We start from the raw sequence: 21749 nt of genomic DNA, 5'->3' as shown, positions 1-21749 counted from the left end.
AGTAATTGATAAAACCATTAGTAACACTTGTAGAGATAACAGCTAGCAAAATCATGCAACCATAATTATTCCTAATGGATACATGCTATAAATTGTGGCAAGAAAAAATCTTGCATTATCTTTCAATCAAATCTGACAGTCCTGGAAGATTACTGTAGACTAAATGCTTGTGTATGAGAAAGTGACCTATCAGAATCTCTCTGCTTTTTCTTATCCTTCTTCCCCATCAAATTATGGGGTTTTCTTTTGTAATTTCTTTCTTCAATAGCTTTCAGTGTAAGTAAAATGGAAATCTTTCATTAGTTGTTTTTTGTGGGTTTTAAAGTATATATATATTTTTCAATTGCACATAAGACATTGCCAGGTATTTCATAATGCAACACAGAGACAGTTACAAATTAAGGCAAAGAATTCCAAGTTATGGTTTATTTTTCAATAGCAAAACTTACTGTTTGGCAATATGAAACTTTTCTCTGACTTTTGATATCAGTATTCATTTAGCAAAGAAAGATCTCTGATTGTAATAAAGAATTACTATTGTTGACTTACTTTGATTCTTGAATTTGAGAATGCAAAAAGATAAATCGCTATGGGGAAAATATAGAGATAATAGAGAAGTTCAAACTTTAAAAGAAAAGCTTTCCTATTCTTATGATACCTCTATGATGTGGCATTTACAAGACATATGAACATAACCAGCAGTAAGTCAGGAAAACATGCCTACATATTTTCTGAGTACAGAATTGTTTAAATATATAAATAAAAGTTTTATTTTTATTGATTTTGTTTATATGGCTATCATCATAGTTTGGACAAAATCTTTCCAAAGACTCAAGTAGCTTTCTATATCTCTACTCTGTTTCCCAATATTAAGAGATTTCAATTTGTAAAGAATTAGTGATTATCTTACCTAAATATCTCAGGAATCAGAAACATCAAGAATTTAAACAATTTTTTCAAACTAAAAAAAAGTTTAGGCAAAGCTATAACTGGAACCCAGGTCTCCTGGGTTCTGGTGAGAGTTATTTTCCATGTTCACAAAATTGTGGATACTTTCAAACATGAACTAAACTCTTACAGGATTTTGCTAGTTGACTCAAAATGTGTTAACATATTAACAAATGATATACATATAAAATTTTGTAAAAACGGATAATTACATGTCATCTTTAATTTCTCTTAAAACTGGTGTTTAAGAAAGTGCTTGGAGGGTAATCATCAAAAGGATGGAAAGAACATAACAAAACAAGCACAGGCAAGGAAATGTACAAAAGAAAAAAAGAATAATTCCAGTAAGTAATACATTTCAGACAAATATTTGTCTTTATTCTCATATATTTAAGGATAAATTATTACTAAAAAAGACCTAAATGAGATAGAAGAACAAAAAGAAATATTGATAATACAGTAGAATAATATAACACATAAGCTAACAGAATTCAGAAGAGAAATTGAGTCAAAAAATAAAACCATTTCATAAATAAAAAATTCAAAATGAAGCATAAAGACACAGACTAAATACTGCTGAGACAGTTACAAATTGCACTTCAGGCTTGAAAAAATTATACAAGACAGAATGTACAAGAACAAAGAAAAAAAAAGGATTAAAATGTGCATCATAGATATTAGAGAAAATTAAAGTGTTCCACGTAAGTATACTCCTGTCTCTTAAAAAGATAACAAAGAAAGTGAAACAGAAATAACTGTCAGTGTTGTAATAGAAAAGAAACTTAAAAAAAAAAAGAAAGAAAATGGAAAATGAGATATCTGAATGCCACATGAGATTCTGGGGAGAAAAGTGCATTTTAAAACAATTAACACTCAGATATATTTTAATAATTGCATTTAACTGCAAAGACAAAAAAAATTTCATCCCATATGGAAATGATCAGAAATATTAAATAATCTATAAAAGTGATGGCTGAAAGTATTCATAGGCACATTAAATTTCCAGAGACAATGAATGAATTCCACAGCACACTGAAAAAAACAACTTAAACAGCTTAAAAAGTTGACCCCCAAAATGTTATTATCAGGCCAGTTACGGTCTATGCATTAAAAACAACAGTAAGATGTTCAAAACCTGTAAGAACTCCAAAATAAGACATATAGAGGGCTTTTTTGAAAATAACTACTTAATGAAAATAGCTAGCCATGACTCAAAATAAAGAACTTGAGAATGATGAATTTGTGGTGGGGAATAACTATTAAAAATTATGGGTATAGAGCTAAATGAAAACTTTGATCTTTTAAAAATGATATACCTAACCAAAAGTGCAAGATTGCCAGGAAGGGGAAATGGAAGAAAATGTAAGCCTGCTCATTTTCTTTATTTAAGGTTGCTAAGAAGAGATGTGAGTTTATTCAGAGTGAGGTTATGTCCTCGAAGGGAGTTAAATCAGTAAATAGGGGTCTTTTAATTTTTGTTATTCATTCAACTGAAAAAAGGAATTGAGCAAGTTCTTTTATTTGTGCTCTTCTAGGTGCTAAAATCAGTCTAAGAATAAAACCTTTGTATATAATTAAAACATTAGAGAGGGAAGAGAGGTTGAAAGCAATGAGAACAAGATCATTGCATAAAATAATAAACTTAAGACAAAATATCTGTTATAGTAAAATATAAATGGAATACATTTACTTATAAAAAGACAGTCTTGCTGGATGGTTAACATAATTGATTTGTACACAAAAGTAACAGAAAATATCTCAGATAGGTGAGAAGCAAAAGGAATGAAAGAAAAAAAAAAAAAACCCAAAGCAGTAAAAGAGGAGGAAGAAGAAGAGGGAGAGGAGAGGAGAGAAAGCCAGGACTTTTAAAATGATTTAAATACATGAAAAGTGCATTGTAAAAGAGCAACTTTGTAATGATAAGGGTTCAAGTCACAATAAAAATACAACTGTAATAAAGATGTGCCAAATGATGTAACATCAAAATGTGTAAAGCAAAAACTCTTCAGAGTTATAAGGAACTATGGGAGCACACCTCAGCCCCTAGTAAACCAAGTAGATAAAAATACAAGCATAACTGTCAGAGGCTACATAAACTGATTAGCAATAAGGGTAATTCTGTACTTGAAATGACTTAGTTTTCAAGTGTTTATTGACTATATACAAATATTAGTTAATATCAGATCACAGAGGAAAAATTACAATTAAAATGTACAAACCAGTGATTACCAGTGGAGAAAGGAGGAGAAGGGGGGCCATATCCAGGTGGGGGAGTGAGAGGCACAAACTATTAGATGTAAGATCAGCTCAAGGGTGTACTGTACAACACGGGGAATATAGCCAATATTCAGTAGAAATGGTAAATGGAAAGCAACTTTTATAAACTGTATAATTTTTTAAAATGTATAACTAATATTGACTATTCTATGATTACAATGTGATAAAACTAGAAATTAATAATAAAATCATAGGAAAAAACCCATAACTTGGAAATTTTTTAATATCAAATCTCTCTAAAAATACAAGAAAAGTTAAAAACCAAAAGCTGAAAAAAGAAGAAACTACAAACTAAACTGGAGACTATATATGAAATAAAATTGTGTGGAAATACTTTATAGCAGAACGTGGAGGACATGGTTAACGCTATGCTCAGAAGAAAATTGGGAGCACTAGTATTCAGGAATTAGAAACAGATGACCAAAAAAGAAGAAAATAAGAAAATAATTAAGATAAAAGCAAAAGATAAGTTGACAGAAAATGTTGAAATTATAAAATAGATTAAGGGGAGGACAGTATGGCTCAGTGGTAAAGTGTGTGCTTAGCATGCACGAGGTCCTGGGTTCAACCCCCAGTACCTCCATTAAAAATCAATCAATCAATCAGTCTATCAATTAATCAATCAGATTACTTCTCCCCCAAAAACAAACAAAATAAGAAAAAAAATAGAAATAAAAAAATAGATCCAAAATCTTAGCCTACGAAAAAAGAAAAAAAAATAATAAAATTGATAAATCAATAGCTAGTGAGAGAAAAAATTAGGAATGATTGAAACAGAGAAAATATATATTAGAAATAAGAGTTTTGATATAACCATAAATACAGAAGAAAGTGAGAGAATTCTTTGCCTAATATTATGCAAAGATGTTTCCAAACTTTACGAAGTGAATGAGTTTCAGCAAATATAAATTAGCAAGAATTGGAGAATGATCCCTTGTTTCTTTACTTTGGAATAATATTCAGATACATGTTTATCTCCACCTTATTAGTGCTGTTCATGAGGCTTGCGGTACTCAAAGGTGCTTTAAACTCTGTCCAGCAAACTCATGCTGAGAGCTCCAGACTTGGGGACTGTTTTCTGCACATTAAGAGAAGACAGACTTACAGTATCAGTTGGATAGAGATTGGGGAAAGCAGTGCTCCTGTCTGAGATCTTCTTTCTTTCTGCTTTATTGAATAACTAATTCATGGCAAATTCTTCAACATTTTTAGTGACAAAATAGGTAGTATCAGGCAAGTCTCTTATTACTTAGCCATAGAAACATTTTTTCTGTGTTATTCAGATCTTCATAATGAGCCAATGGATTTGTTTTAAAGAGGCAAAAGAAAAAATAACTGTCATACTAGGTGCTATAAGATGTCCCCTTCATTCACACTTGCACCTTAATTAGAAGTTTTGTTTTCTGCTTTTCCTTCTTTTGGAAAAGACTGGGAACTTGTATTACAGGTACATAAAATAACGAATCGTTGACCTTATAGATGATGCTGAATTTATCCCTTGAAAATTAAAATATTACTGTGCTTCCACCACTCTCTTCCCTATGCCATGATTTCCTCCTCTTGTAAACTCCTTTCTCTCCAATACCCACGTATTTCATTGTTACTAAGGCAGCAAGATTTATACTGGTAAATATTACTATAATTTTCAACTGTTAATGTAATTATCATTTTATGTGTTTTAATGTAATTTACATTTTATGTGTTTTATTGTACTGTTTAACAATATAATTACAAACAAGATTGTGTAAAAATGTACGTCATTTAACTTCAGTGTAACAAAATCACACTTGTGAACTTGTAAGTATCTACAAGACAAGTGTTTCTTTGTTTTCTATCATGGTGCAATCCCGGTTTATTTTAATAAAGATTGGTGAAAAATAAGAAAGGAGGCACTCATCAAGTTCAACCTCCAGCCCTGTCTGTGTTAATTAGCAAACTTCATTTCTTGAGTGTTACTGTGGTCTGGTCACAGGAGCACTGAGAGGAAATAAACAGGTACCCAGTCTCTGACATAGACTATACAAGTTGATAACAGGAATGAATAATTATGGGAAATAACTTTAAAACACTTACGAAACGCATGTAGAATAAAATTAATGTAAATATTGAATTTTGAGCAACAAAGTACAAGAAAGGTGGAGCGAAGTAGGGTTAATCAAGAGAAATTTCTGGCACTGGTCAAGTTTTGAACAGTAAAAGTTATGGAAAAGATTGCTTAGGAAGAAATATTGTGAATATAATGTTCAAATATGCACTTGATTTATTTTTGTTAATTCAGGGTTCTTTTAAATCCATATACCTTAGCAGAGTAAGTATAAAACAAGCCAATTTATTCTTTTATTTACTTATGTGATAAATCTCACAGCAGTGATCTTTTCTGGTTTAAAAAAAAATAATGAATTTCAAATATGTTTCCGTAACATGAAAGTCCTAATATATTGCCTTTTAACTGATCATTTTGATGTATTTTATGACTATTTAACTTGTTAATTCTCAGTATACCCCTCTGAGAAAGATAGAAGAGGGAATTATTATAACCCCAGTTTATTAGTCAGAGAGTGAATCAGAGAAAGGTGAAGTGCTTCATATCGGGTCACACAATTGGTTACTAGCAAAGGCAAAAAATGAACCATGTCCAAAGTCCCCAGCCATAGGCAACTGTGGCAGCTTCAAAACATCAATCAGCGAACATATTATGTTTTTTTAATGACATGTTAATGGCTTTAAAAAAAACTCTCCTGGTTTAGAATATAAACTGGTATGTGAATATCACAAATTAAGTCAGTTAAATTAGTTCCAGTGAAACCCTTTGTCCTTTAAATGAAAAATTAACCAACTTGGTACGTAGATCAGAGCCAGGCTAGCTTTAATACACTCAAATTCATATAAACCTCATACTTCCCTGGAGAAAGTTGAGTGTCTAAAGATTTAATTCAAGTTCCAAGGTCAAGCTAAATAGATCTGAATTTCTTCTTAAAATGAGAGTTTCATTCCAATAAGTATCTGACTTCAATTTGCTGCTTCTTCTCATATTGGGATGGCGTGGCCCAGGTCACCAAAGAAAGATCAAATCACACAGAACTGCAGAGGAATGCCCTAGAAAGGTTATTCTTCCACTGGTCAGGCAGGGGGCAAAGAAGTAATTAAGTGAGCCGCTCTCTCCGAGAAGACGAGGCAAGGTGACAACTTGTGGTCTGCTTTGCACAGGAAACTTGGGTGAAGGCTACCCTGCTTTGCTCTCGGGAGACTCTCGGTGAACCTGATCGCTTTGATTGCGTCTTGTGGGCTTGTAGTCATGTTGAAAGATACATGACAAAATAAAGCTATTATAAATAAAATGAAGGAAAAAAATCAACACGTTTGTATTCTGCTCTTTTAAATGCCATATCAAAAAAGATGAGCAATCCAAAAGTGTAAACAGACAAGAAAAATCTCACTTTAATTGCTGACCCTGCCTGAGTGCCCTCTAACACTGTTTTGTTTTTGCTTTGTTGTATTTTTGCTTAGTTGTCTGTTTAAAACAATTCCACATTGTTTGAAAGTGTTCTAATAATGCAAGTGGCTAAAGTTCTTCCCAGTTTTGCACTGGTTTTTCTTTTATAGATTTGGGGTAGTTGGGGGGGTTCCCTGATTTTTAATTCACATTTTATTCTAAATATCAAAAGAGATGACAGGAAAATGCTGAATGGGTAGGAATCAGGTTTCATTGGTCCTTTGGTGGAAACTAAAAAACTTTTCAATAACAGTGATGGTGATGTATCTTTCACTGACAGAAAAAACCAATTTTCAAGAACTTCATCAGTGAGGTAATGCCATATTTTTAACATAACCTCAGATGAGACCTTATTAAATTGAAGGAAATAATGAATCTCAATTAACAGCATAATTTTTAATCAAGCTTTTAAAAGGAACATTTAACAGCATAACTTAAAAATAGCAAAGTCTTGATTTTGTAACTAAGAAAATCAAAACTTTAGAGAGACACACATTCTCAAAAATGCAGGAGGACTTTTCCATAGAACTTTAGACAGTGATTTCAAAGACAAGCATATCTAACTAATTAGAGTTTACGTAAGAGAATGTGAGACCACAAGTCAGTGGTGCTCTTCAGAGACTGTGTCAAACTAGAGAAATTGCAGAAGATATTGCTCTGCTTGAAAATGTAGCAAGGTTGAAGACAGAAGTCTGAGGACTGACTAGAACCTGAAAATGTGAAATCCATAAAAAAAAAATCATCTAAGTAGATTTAGTTGAAGTATTTAATAGTTTAAATGGCACAGAAAATATCCACAGGAGCTACAATCTTCAGGGCCAGGAGCACATAAATGACAATTAAAAGAAAACAGACGCAGGACACACAGAAGTATCATTCATGCTGGGAAGAATAAACATGCAGAAAACAGATTTCACCAGAAGGAATATTATGGTAAAAGTCCGGAGATGGTCTGGATTAAAAAGCATGTGCCCTAAGAGGAAAAGTCAGCAAGACCCCTGAGTGTACAAAGCACGTGCTCTCCCTTCCCCTTCCTCCTAGTCCAGAGCCTGGCACCCAGGAGCAACCCAAGCTTCCTTGCCTGAGACTTCTCAGCATCCATCACGATGGTAAGCTCACAGCACAAATAGAGGTAATGAAATCAACATGTTGCTAAAATTAAGAAACATTACTATAGTAATGCTCTACTTCACTAACTCCAACTGAAACTTAAAGCTAAATTGAAAGAAGCCCACATTTAAACTCAAAAGATGACATCATTCAGTGAAAACTCAACGCAGTCTCCCACTGAGAGTAGGAAACCAACAAAATGGCTTCCCTGATGCTAAAGCTGTTTGCTATTCATTCTGACTTGAAACTCTTGCAACTTGTTTTTCTCTTTTCTCTGACAACCCCCCATCTCTGCTTCACTTGCTCAACTGCTTTTGTGCGAAACAGCCTCCAACCTTTTCATTACACTCTCCATTCCCTACACATTCTTGCCCAGAATAGCTTATCCTTAACCCAGAAGCTGCATTCCAGAAAGTGGTCATGGTCATGGTCATAGGCTGCTAGCTTCAGAAGAATGAACAGACCCTCCGGAGTTTCTCCATGACGCCAGATGGATTCATCAAGATTGAAAAGAGACAGTACCTCGGAAAACACCCTGATTGTTGTTGCCTTTCTGTTCCACCTGATTTTTCAATAAAAACTCAGGACGCCAACCCCAAGATGGATTCACAGTCTCTGAGGCGTTAGCCTGTTGTGACCCCCCTTTGCCTGGCAAAGCAATAACGCTAGCTCTATTCTAATGCTCCCAAAACTCTGCCTCCGAGGCTCAATTTGGCCATCGGGGTTCAGAGGCTGGTTTTCCAGCAACACCACTAGATCTGCAACTGGTTGAAGGAATTCTGTGGATCATTAAATAAGTCTTGGAAACTACAATCTATACTCTTATCTCGGAGAATCACAGTGATCAGGAGCTTATTAAAGGCCCTGGGAAGTCTTTCAGTAAAAATAAGTAACTGCTGATTTGTTGAACCCAACGTGTTTAAAACTTTTCCACGGAGTTTTTCTTGAGAGGATGGGACTGCAACTACCTATTGACATCTCTTAAAGTTAGAAAACAGTGTAGAATATCATGATCTAGAATAATTGGTTCTTAGTTACCGCCGATAGCTAAAATGTGGGACACATTCAGTCTCGAATTTTCTAGAGATTTAGATTTCCAGATAAGTGTAGATGAAGTCAAGAAACGCAGACTTGCCTGGTTAACATAATCCCGTTGAAGTCGGCACACTCACCTTGCATTACCAAGAACTTAGACCCTTTTCAAAGTCCTGAGTCCTGCCTGCCTAACGATAACCTCAGTTTCCAGCTTAATCCTCAGCCCGCTCTGCGCTGTGCTGCCAGAGCCTTCTCCTCAGCCTGAAAACACGCTGCAGTCCCTCCCAACCTAGGAAGTGCTCCTTTGATTTCTAACCAGCCAGTGCCTGAGCTTGATCTTCGGTTTTTTATAAAGTCCTTTGAAGACATGTCCGCTCACACCCACCATTCCCATCTCTTTGTTGCCCTAACTTTAGGCCTTTACCCTTTCCACTCCTATCAAATTATTCTCATTCAGTTACTAATAACCTAGAAAACTAAACGCAATAAATATTCTAAAGACTTTACTGAGTGTAGTTTTCCCTTCATTTTTTACCTGATTGGTTACTTGGTCCAAGTCTTTAATCTCACTGGAATTTATTACACCTCACACTCATAGTTTTTCTTCTCTTTTCGACCGTCCTTCTCTGACTCTTTGGTGAATTCCTTGTCTTCACGTACCTGTAAGACTTTGATGTCCCAGGTCTCCCCTCGGTATACTGCTCTTTTTACTGTGGGCATGCTACCCCAGGATCTTACTCATGCTTTATCGTTAATGGTTTCCCTTCGCAAACTGATGTCTCCTGCATTTACCATTCAATTCAAGCTCCTTTCATCTCTTGTCTGGATTACTGAAATAGGCTGCTGACTATTAATAGTTTTATCTCTGGTCCTTTTCTCAGAACATCTGCCCTCCACTTGGCCAGAGTGATTTATCTAAATTCAAAGTTGACTCCTCTATTTTTCCTATCTTATAGGATAAATTCAGAGGAGGCAGGAATCTGGTGTCTGCCTCTCTCTCAAATCTCTCTTTTTTCTTTATTCTCTGCCTCATTGAATGACTTGCTTGTACTCTGCATATGACATGTTATTTCATTGCTTCATGTCTTTGCTCATGATGCCCTAGAACGTGTTCAAAGACTAACACTCCTGCTCCCACCACTTTTGTTCATCCTTTAAAACTCAGCTGATGTGTTACTTCTTCACAGAAACTTTTCCTAATTCCCTGCCCCGTTGCCTTAGTGAACTTTCCTCTGTGAATCGTTTTACTATATATAGTTTGCTATGTACAGTTTGTTTCAGTTACTACACTGTACTATAATTATAAAGTGTTGTTATTATTTCCTCTCCTAGATTCAGGATTCATTAATGTAAAGTATCATATCTGTTTTGTACCTCCAGCGCCTGCTAACCTTGCCTGAAACAGAGCAGTTGCCAATAACTGCTGATTGAAGGAAGTGACGAATGAATGACAAGAGCTCAGCTGTTCTTCTAGCTGCTGTGACAGGGAACGTTGCTGCATCTTCCTGAGATGAGCTGATGGAATTAAAAACTTCCACAGACACCCAAATTAAGCATTCCTCGTTTAAGAGATGTCATCATCACAGTTTGTCTATCACTCTGACTGTCTGTTTGAATCATATTTTAAACATACTTTGGAATCCTACAATTTAAAGGAAAGAACAATGAATGGAATCCTTTTGCAAAGCAAAGACTATCTAGATACAGGAATCAATCCATTTCTTCTTCTTTCCTCTTTCCTTCATGTACGAAAGACTTGATTATTTTTTCCCTACAAATTTGTATTTCCAGGTTTTGAGTAACTTAAAGTGAGATATTCCTTATATTAAATAGTATTTAAGAGTCCAGGCAAACAGCCCAGCTTAGAATATGTGATTAAGCTTCATGTTCCTCGTGGCTTTTCCAGTTCTGTGCCATTCACTCATTAGAATAATGAGGATTTCAGCAGTTCCATGGGAAAAGCTTTGAGTTCCTCTAGCGAAGGGAATCACATAAACATAAAGTACTCTTCAGAACAGCAAATGCAATATTCTACACTAACTTATGTCTGACTGTCATTATCTTAAAAAAAGAAAAGTGAGTGGATTTCTCCCCTGGAATTATCTTCAAAGACTTCTTTGTAGTTGTATTAGTCAGGAAAAATTCAATGTCATAGCCTGAACTTTCCTTTTTCACCACATAGACCATATATGTTCCATTGTTGCACAAATAAAGAGAGGTGACTGGATGATAAGGAGATTTTTCAGTCATTTTCAATTAGCTGCAGAATGTTTCTTTACAGTAGCATAGTTTCTGGCTAGCTGACCCACAGAACAATGACGACCACTTTACACAGCAGAGACAGTGCTGACAGGGGGATAATGAGAGAAACTGTCTCGGGGTTTCCCATTAACAAGTGTAACCAAAGCCCCCATTGGCCTTGCTAATGGGTAATAGCATATTACGCTATTGGTGAAGGCCTTTAGGAGATGGCGGACAAAGTTGCTTAATTAGTGGCATCTGAAGTGTTACCTCCACTGCTCTCCTGAATCTTCAGTTTCCCTACAGTTTCTAATTATTTTCCTTTGAATAAGAATACAGTACCAGATTTCCCAACTTGATTATGCTTTTTTCCCCCCTCATCTGAATGGGTAATCAAGCACTACTTATTTCAATCAAAATACACTCAAATAGAACCTAACCACAGACGTATGAATACAAGCAGTTCTGGTATTGATATTGATTTTCCAGTAAATCATCTTAAGTCCAAATGATCAAAAATCAAGACAGGTCAACATCAAAGAAACAGGAATATTGGCATCAAAGCAAGCTCCGTTGATTGGTACAAATTAAAAGATCATTTATTAGTGATTATGCTGTATAATACTGCCAGTGCCAAATGAATGCAATTAAGATGAAATGGGCCCCTGCAGCTATAGGGGTTAATAAAGACTGAATTCCTAATGATTTTTCCATTAATTATGAAGATGTCCACAAAACAGCCTTAACAAAGTGGTGGCCACCTCAGACAAATCTTTGTAATCTGGATAAAACACCTTCTTTAATTGGCACATTACTAAGACAATGTAAAGATTTCAACAGTTCCTAATCATTACTTGCTCAATACAGGGTAGGTAGAAAAAGGGTTTAGAACCTTCGTGAGGAACAAAAATGGGGAAGCTGATGTTTTGAAAAAATCTGCAATAACTCTTATGAGAGTCTGATTAATGGCATTGTTTCAAGCCCAGAAGACCAAATATAAAGAACATCTTCCTGTTTTGCATAATTAAATTACTCCCTCGTATACCAACAGAGTTCTTCTCTAGTCTACAAATATGATTCCTATCAGCCCAAAAGTAGGGAGGAGGGGAGGAGGGCAGAGAGAAGAAGGAGAAAATAGAAGGTGTGAATTCATAAATGATTCTGAATTGGTTGGAGAATGCATTTCATCTTCAAATGATTAGGAACGAGAGTAAATCTATCCATAGATGTACATTCAAAGTGCTTTTAAGCTTAGATTTAGATTTGAATCTGTGGCATTCATCTTGATGTAACCACATAGTCTTATCCATGGGCCAGTCTAATTTAGTCCTGATGGAACCAGAAAATATATAATCTAAATCTTTCTATTAATTAGTAAAAGTTATCTAATTGAGCTCAGAAAAAGAACATCTTTTTCATCCTAGGAAGAATATTTTATAATGGGCTTTTTAAATTGAGGGCTTTTGCAAGTTTGTATCCCTTCTTAGAAACAAAGAGGCAGTCAATGCCTCAATGAAAAAAAATTCCTTAAGAAAAAAAAATTAGGAGCATGTGACAACTCACCTTGCTCAAAATGAGTAAAGCACTTGAAAGGGGAGGGTGGGATGTGAGAGAGAGAGAGTGAGGAGACTGAGAAAGATTGAGATCTTATTTCACATATGATGCAGCTACGAAATCTCAAAAGACAACAATGCTGCAAGAGGCAGAGGTTCCTCAGCCGCAGAGTTCTGTGCCCTGGTTGACAGACTTTAAGAATCGAACATGGCAGCTGGAACATGTATTAGTCTCATCACCTCTTCTCTCCCAGGCTGCCCCTCTTGACGTTTTTAGTTGGGCTTGGGTGACAGTGATTTCTGTTGGATAAACGTGTTTATACCTACTTTACAGATGTAACTTGATGCATGCGTGTGCATGGCCATCTGCTAACTCTGATGCTCATGGGCTGTAAGGCAGGTGCCATGCAGATGTGCCTCAGAGCCAGGCAGTCTTGAGTTTGGATTCTCCCTCTACTCCCTATAATATGTTTGACCTTGAGCAAGTCACTTCACTGCTCTGAGTCTTTGCCTACATATGAAATTGACAATGGACATGCCCAGCTCACGGTCACATTATGGAGTCTAAACAACATAGTATATGCAAAGTGCACAACACGGTGTGACCACAGAGCAAATATTCAATAAATGGTAGAAGTATTTTGTTCCTCTCCTTTACTTTTCAAAGATTATTAGGATACAATCATTTATGTAATATTTTAAAACTTGTGTTCCTCAGCATATTAGAAAACACAAAGGTTCTAGAGAGTCTTACAAAATCTTGGGTGGGCCTGGAGTTAGTTAATCATGAAACTTAATTTTCAACCTAATTAGTTATCTAATTGTGCTTCTAAAATTGTTATGTTCGCATGTACATCTCTGTGTGATATACAGATTCATCCTGCTCCCTGATTTATAGATTTACTTACATGGTAAGGATGTAATCACGAGGAAGAAGAACTCTGGGGAGGGACTGTCTCTTAATTCTCATATTTTTAATGACATTTCATTGTTACCTGTTCTTCAACTCAGAAATAGAAACACAAGTACTCCCTTGGATGTGTGTGTGTGTGTATCTGCTCAATTATGATATAAAATATACTTCCTAGGATGGATATATAAAGAGCTTGAAAGCCCCTGAACTAGAGTGTAAGCTTCTAAAGGACCAGACTGGGTCGTTTCCACTCTTTGAAAAGCATCACCTATGCTGTCAGGAGCAAGAAAAGTGATAGAAATCACCAGAAAAGATGCGTGCTTCAAGTCAGGATTTATGAAAAAGTAAGTATGTGTGGAGAAAGATTTTTCCCGGGAGGCAGGAAGCTCAGCCCCAGCCAGTGCTTTTACTTTCCAGCTTTGATAAGCAGCAAAATTTCCTGCAATATTAAAATATAAATATCTCTAAGAAGATGACTGCTCTGGAGGTCATTTTCTGATTTCCTTTAAAGTCATTCAGTTCACTCAAATGTATTCTTCTAAGTGTCCTGACTGCCTTCCTGTTGTGCTTCAAGGATAACCACAAGGGCTACGGAGAAAGTGTGGATTTTTTTTTTTTTTAAGAAGAAGCTATTTCATGTAATGCGAAAAAAGGTTATATCCTCTCAACCTCAGGCTGGAGGGGCAAGCGAGTCTGCCTTCAAGTGAAGAAACTTCTAGAATTATTATGGGGTTGGCTGACTTCTCTTTTCTCTCCTTCTCCCTACCGCCCTCCACCTTCATGGTTTGAATTTGTGTGCTCTCCCTGAGATGTGGTTTTCCAAATTTTATTTTTATTTTGCACATGTTGTTTCAGACTGGTAAAGTGTTCATGAATAATGCTAGTTTATTTTCATAACTTTGTTTTATGGGAAGAAAGTTGCCGAGAGACATTTTCTCAGGATGGAGCAGATATGTTCGGTAGGTGAGGACAGACAGATGGTGTCAGGAGAATTTTTGTGTTGTGGGGAAGAATAGTCAAGGCTGTGCTTTCCCAGATATCCGCAGCCAGTCAGGCTCCTCTGGGAAAAGGTGCAATTTGCATGTTTCTTTCATCAGATTTTTCCGATGTCATATTGCTAGTTCAAAGGAAGGGATGTGAGCTCCTTCTTTCTTCACTGTTATTTTAGTTCTGAATGGTCTTTTTGTACAGCATTTGATTTCAGTTTATAAATAAATAAAACACTTGAAAATGGTCATTCATGATATATCTCTAAACTTCCAGGCCAACGATGGGGTTATCAGATCCATGATAATTTCGTAACTTTCATAGCATGCTGGCTAATTTGTCCACATCGTATGCTGACAGTGAGCAATACCACTTTTCTGGATTGGTAGAAACGACTCTACCTTCTTTTTATTTCTGGCCAATGACTTTCATTGCATAATATTCACTGAATACCTTTTCCAGTTTTATAGACTTGGATCACCCTTGACTTATTAGTAGGTTCTGAATATATAAATAGACCTTTTATACATTCAGGCAATAAGAAATGACAATAAGACTTGGTTGCTAAATTTTAGAGTTTTCTTGGTAGCATGTCATTTATGAACACTCAAATGTATGAGATCAATTTCAATAACTCCACCAGAAGAAGAGAACTAAGGAATATGATTGCTGTGTTTGAAACAATACGCTCCTGGCTTTTACAAGAATGCAGGTGTAAGTTTCTCAACCAGTGTAATCATGTATGTCATCTTATGCCTGAGCAAATTTTGACCAAATGCATATAGAATTTGGAATCAACCTTACTCTGTTTGCCGAGCTTCATATACACCCTGCTTATCCCCTCCAACTTCCCAAAGCAAACCTTTTCACCTTTCACAAATATAGTTACACACAGACACACACACACTCATATGAACATACTCCCTAAACAGTTCCGGGCACCCCGGCCACAGCTTAACTCTATTTTTCCAGCTGTCACTCAATCAACACGAGTTCCCACCAGACCCAACCTGGACTTTCCTACTTTCCTTTCCTACACTCCATTACCACCCCTTCTCCACTCCCACAACCCCTGGTTAATTGTACTGAAGATTTACTGCTTCAACTCAGTTAACTCATGTTTATTAAGCTATACTGATTAAGCTCCAGTTAGTGGCTTACAGTAGCTAAAGCTCTAGGATATTACAATGAGCAAGATAGACATGTTTTTGCCCTTAGTTTGGGTTTCTGACAGTAAATAAGCACCTGCACTACACTGGGACGTGTGCTGTGATGGGCAGGAGTGGGAGCACATGGGGGCAAGCCTCACAGGACCCAGAGCGTTAGAGAGGACTTGCTGGACTTGGGACTGGCTCTGCCTGCGGCTTCCTTCTCTGGTTGAAGACCATCATGAACCTGGACAGCCCTGTGGGGTCCTGACTCCTTGATCCTGCTCCACACCCTTGGTGAAACTACCCTATTCCAAAAACCCAGGTCTATGATCTTCGTCTACACACTGTTGCCATGGCCACACTCGGTCTGTTTCCTTGGGTTGCCCTGGGCCAGACCTTGCTGGGGTCATCTTCCCCTTCTGAACACTGTGCTTGGATCTGCTGGGCAACCCTCTCCCTTTGGCTTCTAACTTCTGACCTCACTATTACTTCCCCAGGCCCACTTTCCCGTTTGCCTATGACCCTTAAGTCTGTCTTTCCTCCTCCTTGGGTTTTCATATATATGCCCCATATACACCCTTCAGGCATTAATCTATTATAGTGCCATTTTGTTTCTAATTTTTGCAGTCCCTTTCTAAGTCTTCTCGATAACAACATCTTTATGCCTTGTTTACACTGGACCTCATCTAGAGGATGGCATTCTCATCCTCGAGCTTGAGCCCAGTGCCGTAATGGGCTGAGACTTTGAGAGGATCTTGAGGAGGTGGTGCATACAGTTTGTATTTGGTAGGTTCTAAATATTGTGGTTAGAGAGTCAACTGTGACAGAAGGTATTTTCCCAAAATGATCAAAGCAATGTTTCTTATCCCCCAGGTTCTTCCAAAACCTTGTGTTAACAGATGTTTAAAAAAAAAAGTCTATTTCCCCTTCCCGTTGAATCTGGTTGGGTCTTTGTGATTGCTTTTTTGACTAGAATGTGCCAATGGCTGCCTGACTTCTAAGCTCCCTAGCTTCCAAGTGGCTCCCTGTGTGGTTGCTTGTCCTTGGAGCCAACCCACCATGCTGTAAGGAAGCTCAAACTATACCATGCAGAGGCCTCAAGGACAGATCCGCTTGAAGAGGAATTGATTGCCCCAACTGACAGCCAGCATGCATCACCAAATCTGTGGGTGAAGGATTCTTCAGATGATTCTATCCCTTTGAATTTTCCCATCTAGGGTTACAGTCATTATGAGGCAGAGACAAGTCATCCTGCTGTGCCATGTCCAAATTTTTGATCCACAGAAACCATGAGCATGGTAAATGACTTTTATTACGCTCAACTTTGGAGGTAATTTTTTGCACAGTAACTGAAACACACGTCTAATCCTATGTTTTCTCATCTTATCCCCATATTTTCTCCGCCTGAGGAAGCCATTACCTTGACTCTCAAAGTCATCACTCCCAATATTCTGTATTTTATACTTTTCGTTACATCTATATTTTTACTATAAAAGTGTATGCTTTTTATTTTAGTTTTTCTTTCAAGGGCAGTGTGACTCCTTTGGACTTCTTTTCTGCAGTCAGTAATTTATTGCTAAAACTCACCTACATTGATGCTGGTCACTGTAGTTCATTTGTTTTGACTGTGGTGTACTATTTTGTGTGAATATACCACGATTTGTCTATTTCCTCAGCATTTTAAGGGGTTTGCTAAATTTTTGCTATTGTGAATAGCACTGCTCTGGAGTCTGGGATATGCCTAAGAGTGGAACTACTGGGTAATGTACATGCTCAACATCCGGGCACAAATGTTATAATTGGTTGTACCTATTTACTCCTCCTCCAGCAGTGTATGAGAGATTTTGTGGATCCCAGGAAGGGTTTGGATGGAAAAAAAAATAGCCATAAATTCAAACTCCCCTGACCTGATTAAAATGTTGCTTCTATCACATGAGATCCTTTACCTCATTGTGTTGATGTTTCCACATCTGTCATCATCATAGTCAGACAGTAATTTTGTTATTTTGATACACACACACACAGAACATCCCACTTTGCATCTATGTACCCAGTTCCTCCTTCCCACCATCCTAGTTGATGATCCCACTAATTTCTCCAGCTCTCCTAGCTCAGGAAAGAAGAGGAAGAAATAGGAAGGTTCCAGGTAACAAATACAGATCTCCAGAGAAAAAGTACAGGCCTTGCCATTGGCTGGCCACTGAAGATTGAAAAGTACAAACTTCTTCATAATTCAATTGACTTCTGTTGACTGATTTATTTTTGCCCTTTCAGAATTAACACTGAAGGGTTTCCATTTATTTGTAAGGTGCTCTTGCAACTGGCATGATAATGTGCTAAGTAAAAGCAGGAGAAACGCTTCAGAGGCAAGCAGCCACTTCTGTGAAACAGAGATGAAGCCAGACGCAGACAGAATACGTGTAAGTCAGCTCTGCTATAGCAAATCAGGAGAAAGGACAGTGAAGCCATCAATGGAGAACAGAAAATACTAAGGTGTCTATATATTATTTTGAATGACCTCAATAATGTGGCATAATTACAGATGTAACCTTGAGGATTGAAAGAAAGAGAATTAGAAAAGTATTGAAGATTTTTTAAAGTAGAAATTGACCAATTAAAAATCCTGTGTAATATCTTTCTACTTCTTTTGTAAGCTATTGATCAGATGAAAAAAATTATAGAAAAGGATGCCAAATAGAAAGATCAGTCTATTTATCTGTCTATCTGTCTATCTACCTATCTAATATGATAAAAAGAAATTGTAACTTTACACATGTTATCTCATAATCTTTTTAAAGCACTTTCCTCAAATGCTAATTTTAACAAAAGTTCACAAAATACAAAAGATCAACCAACTCTTTATATTTGTAAAGAAAGCATATTTTATAAACAAGTGAGATTTCCCACAGGAATTCCTCCAGGAAAGCAATTTACTGTACCTCACAGACAGCGACACTGCAAAAGAATGTGTTCATCAGTCCATTTCTTTTAAAACCAAGATATAGCATTTAATTCAACAATAAGACACTGCTGACCACTCTGTTTCAAAGAATAACAGAATCTGATGTTTTCAAACATGGATTTGCTGTGTCATTTTTATCTGGTACCCTGTCAGTGCATCTTTATGGGAGATGGCTCATTTTAACATCCTAAAATATTCTATAAATTCCCTGTCTAGGTAATGTAATTGGAAACTGAAATGTTAGAGGGTCACATTTATACATATAGTGGATAAGGGTGAAAACAAGAAGAATTCCACTCAATGCTATACCTTTGCATAATCAGGAGTCTGAGGAATATTCAGATAAAGCTGAGACTACAATTAAGACATGTAGGAGAGGTTTCTTGGCCTTTTCACCAGAGGGCCTCTGAGTGTTGTACCCACCCAGTAGCTCAGAACCTTTACACATATGATGGTTCTTGGCTTCATCTGTTTAAAATCAACAGAGAAATCACTGCACTTGATACTGAGTCATGGAGGATTTATTTTGAATTTTTTTATTAGGAAACATTTGGGGGATTTATTTTGAATTTTTTTAATTAGGAAGTATTTTTTGAAATGTTCGAAAGAAAACAGACTAGATCAATCATGCTCTTCTGGGGTCCCCCAGACATCTCTGCTAAAACTGCCTCTGCTGGTGTAGTAATGGGTCTGTAAGAACTTGTCAGAATTATCCAACGGCTAACAGAGTCATTTGTGTTCTTGTGTTTGGACTGCAGAAGCTCAAAGCTAAAAGCTTTATTTGCCTTTAGCTGTGATTACTTCAAGTTAATTTATTAAAGACAAGTAATAATAATATATAGTAAAAAAAAAGTCATTGACAGCAAGAATGTTGGTAAACAGGACTTGGTCCTATTTCTCAGTTTCTTGCAGATAAGTAAGTCTATGCTCTTACCTTCCTACTCTTGCCACTAAAAATATGGCTGTTGAGAAGCTCTGCTAATTCTTATGTTAGTAACTACTCTAGCTTTCACCTTCAGCGTAAATAGCTGTTTTGTGAGGTACTGGTTTGGAGGTAACGCAGCAGTGGCTGAGAGTTCAGAATCCAGCAAGTGACAGTACGTGACACGATTCCGCATCTTCCACTTGTCAGCTCTGTAAGCTTGGGCCAGTTACCTCATTTTTCTCCTATAGAAGGTGACGTCAGTACCAGCATCACATTACAGAGTGGTCCTGAGGTTTAAACTAGATAGAGCCTGTACAGCATGTCACTCAGTGCCTGTCCTACAGGAAGACTGCAGGAAGCTGGGAGCTGACACAGTTGCTTTACCCTGGAGGGCGGCGGATACAAATTTCTGTCATAAATTATAAGGTTAAAATACACTTAAGGGGCGTTTGAGACAGTGAAGCAACCAAATCTGCAGCTGATTAAACTATGCTTAACTCTAGGGCAGACACTTTTGCTCTGGAGGTGTTGGTGGGCAAACGTGGGAGAAGGCCACTGAGTGACGGGCGGAGCTCTGCCGGGGAGCACTCCGCCTGGAATGCATGCTGGTTTTGTGCTAAAGCTCCAGAGAGGTGTGGCCGAGCATGTTCACGCTGAAAACAGGCCATGTGGGAGAGTAGCAGCACCTACAGAACCTAGAGTTTTGTACTAACAGGAGTCAACAGCAGTAGAAAGAATGAAGCCAAACCATAGAATTACTTTAATTGATGTCTGTGTAGTTGGCGATGGTGGTGGCGCTTTAAGAAGTAGCTTAGAGAAACAGAGGCAGGATGACTGAGAGCCCTCAATCGTACTGTACGTTTAAGAGCTAAAACTATGGACCCGGGCCAACTTGGGTTTGCCTCCCTACTCTACGACTTACTGGCTATATGCCTTTGGCAAAATGATCTTGAATCTGTGTCTCATCTACAAAGTAAGGGTAGTAATGTCAATCATAAAGAGTTGTATTAAGGATTTAAATGGAACAGTGAATAGAAATGGCCTTGCAGATTTTCAGCTTATTATGAGTTCTCTGACTGGTAGCAATTACATTTACCATGTCAACATTGTTCTAAGGAAATAAACATCCATTAATTCACCAGTGGATGTGGACTGAGGGCCTACTGTGTGAGAGGCACCATGCTGGTGTCATAGGGAGAAAAAATGCTCTCCGTACCTAAGGATCCTAGAGTGTCATTATAGAGGATTCATGGAAACAGAGAAAAAGGAGTATCTAAGTAAACTTGGGGACTTCAGATCAGGCTTCTTAAAGGAGTGAAGCTTAAATTAAGAGCTGACAAATGAATAGCGGGAGGCCAGGAGGCTTAGTTCTAGAGGGCCTTCCTCGGACTGGGGACAATATTGTCACATGGAGCATGAGTATGTGGTGTGTGGAGGGGCTGGGTACTGAGCCAGATCAACATAGGTTGGAACAGAAGGAAAACACAAAAACAGATTTTAAAAGCAAAAGGGTCTAACCCCAGGAGATAAGTTCTAGTTGCTCTAGCCTAAAGCCTCCGTTAACTGATGGGAAGAGCAAATTCACACGCCAATGCGTAGACTGACCACTTGGCCTTTAGACTGAAAAATAAGTGTGGCAAATATTGAGAAACAAGTCTTTTTCCTTTTCTTGTTTTCCATGTTGTATTATTTGACCTTTATCATGCTTTCAATATCATTCTCTTGTTCTTACCCTTGTAAGAGAAAATGAGAGAAAGTCAGGGAAGAGGGGGCAGTAAAGAAACATTTTATAATTTACTTAAGATGTAAGTAGAGGCACTGCAGTAAAATATCGATGATAAATGCACTGTGTATCTATTTATGTTCATTTCATATGGGCTTGATTGTCCAGGAGTAATAATCTTGTTTCTGTTTTCACTTTTTTTAAATAAAATTTATGGTTAAATTAAATGAGTACCCAAATCTCATGCTAGAGGGCATATCTATGAGATCACATGGAATCTCACATAAAGCTCCATTTTCAATTTTATATATTATAAACTGAAACTCAGAAAGATAATGAACCATATCTAGTTTCAAGACCTAAGGAGTACAAACGCTGGGACTTGCATCCAACCAGTGTGAGTCTGAAGTCTGAGCTCTTTGCATGACATT

The sequence above is a fragment of the Vicugna pacos genome, chromosome 8 (assembly GCF_048564905.1).
Source record: "Vicugna pacos chromosome 8, VicPac4, whole genome shotgun sequence".
NCBI classification, from domain to species: Eukaryota; Metazoa; Chordata; class Mammalia; order Artiodactyla; family Camelidae; genus Vicugna; species Vicugna pacos.
This window is presented reverse-complemented; position numbering follows the sequence as displayed.